Genomic DNA, 2,220 nt, shown 5'->3' with positions numbered 1-2,220 from the left:
AGGAAGAAGAAGAAGAAGAAGAAGAAGAAGAAGAAGAAGAAGAAGAAGAAGAAGAAGAAGAAGAAGAAGAAGAAGAAGAAGAAGGAGAAAAGAAGAGGTTCACTCAGCTGATGACCCTAAGGTTAAAACCCTGGTTAGCTGAGCCATGTCACTGAGAAATGAAAACAGTAAAACTCTGACGGAATTTCAAATCTTCCTGGCCTCTGGGAGGCAATGAGACTTGCATATATTCTTCAACCAAAGATTTCTAAACTTGATCCCAAAGAGTTCCATGCATAAGGGAAGAGGAACGGAGGATACTCCCTGCCGTATGCTTTCAATATAAAACCAGAGGAGTGAAAAGCTATCAAAAGACAAAACTAAATTCTACAGTGTTAGTAAGTGGCTTTAACCTGATCTTACTTAACTTTAACTTTTTAGATCATTATTAATTTTTAAAAATGCTTAAAAGTTAAATTATGTCTCTGTGTAAGAGCATGTTAGCAACCACTTATAAGGAAAATAGCATGATAACTGCACATCGTTGTGATACCAAGTGCTTTTTATTAAAGATCACTCAAAGGAAAAAAAAGATAAAATACCCCTAAATCTGAATTGTGTATTTAGATAGTTCAAGGATCTCTTTCCTTGAAATTTTCAGCATTTCCAAACTCTCCCTAATAAACATGAAGTGCAGAATGGAGTAAAAACATTGTCTTCGTTAGGGTTTTACTGCTGTGAACAGACACCATGACCAAGGCAACTCTTATAAAGGCAGACATTTCATTGTGGCTGGCTTACAGTTCAGAGGTTCAGTCCATTATCGTCATGGTGGGAAGCATGGCAGCATGCAGGCAGACATGGTGCTGGAAAAGGAGTTGCCAGGTCTACATCTGGATCCGAAGGCAGCAGAAGGAGACAGTGTGCTACAGTGGGTGGAGCTTGAGCATAGAAGAGCTCAAAGCCTACCCCCACAGTGACATACTTTCTCCAACAAGTCCACATCTCCTAATAGTTTCACTCCCTATGGACTAAGCATTCAAACACGTGAGTCTCTGGGGGGCCATTCCTATTCCACATTTTTATTACATTTTGGGTTTGTGTTATTGTTTTAGACAGGTCTTACTGTGTATCCCTGGCTGTTCTGGAATAGGCCTCAAACCCACAGAGATTCATCTGCCTTTGCCTACCCCACACACACAAAACAAACAAACAAAAAGAAAACAGTAGCTTTTCTCAAGTCCGCAGACACTAGTCCAGGTCAGCAAGGTTGGCTAAACGGCTGTCATGTGCTGTGGCCAGTCACAGAGGACTGGGCATTGTGTGTGATGCTAGCTCCTTACCCCTTGGGGAGAGGCTAATCCAGATCAGGGTTTTTAAGAATATTAAAAACCCTGCCCTCTAATACCAGTTTGGTGACCTTTCCAAACTTCCCAGTCTACTCAGATCTGGCCTCGACGGATTTAAGTAAAATTAAGATTGTCTTTAGGTTTATAAGCTACATAGAAGGTAGTCATTGCTGGTCAAGAGCAGCAGTCCCTCACATGCTGGTTTCCCAAGAAGCCGTCATCCTTGCTTGTCTTATTCCTTATTCTCAGTATCATCAGTATGTAAGACGGAGCAAAAGCCACTCTGCCTCGTTGATGTATACGTTATCTGCATAATCATATATGTGTGATCACAAGAAGTGGCCTGCTACACAAAATGGCTGGAACGGAAAATGTCTAACACTGAGACGGACTGTATTCAGGTTGTCCTTTGTTTTGAGATAATCATTACAACATTGCCCTCTTTCCCTTTCCTCCCTCCTAACATTCCCACATATCCCTTCTTGCTCTCTTTCATGGCCTTTTTTTTTTTTTTTCCAATGGTAGCCATTTTGACCAGGGTGAGAAAGAATGCCAAAGTAATTTTCAATTGCATCCTCCTGATGTATAAAGCTGCCAAACACTTTAAAAATACTTATTGGTCACTTGGTTTCTTCTTTTGAGATCTGGCTATTTTATTGTTTCCATTTTTTTTTCAGTTCTTTATTCATTCAAACTTTAAACTCCCATCTACTGTATAGTTGGCAAAGAGGCTCTCCCATTAGTGGTTCTCTCTCTCTCTCTCTCTCTCTCTCTCTCTCTCTCTCTCTCTCTCTCTCTCTCTCTCTCTCTCTGTTTCTTCATTTCTGTTGCCAAGGTCTCACTATGTATCACTGACTAGCCTGGACCTTGCTAAGTAGATCAAGGTAGCCTT

The sequence above is a fragment of the Mus caroli genome, chromosome 15, assembly GCF_900094665.2.
Source record: "Mus caroli chromosome 15, CAROLI_EIJ_v1.1, whole genome shotgun sequence".
NCBI lineage: Eukaryota > Metazoa > Chordata > Mammalia > Rodentia > Muridae > Mus > Mus caroli.
The sequence above is the reverse complement of the archived record's forward strand: the minus strand, read 5'-3'. Positions refer to the sequence as shown.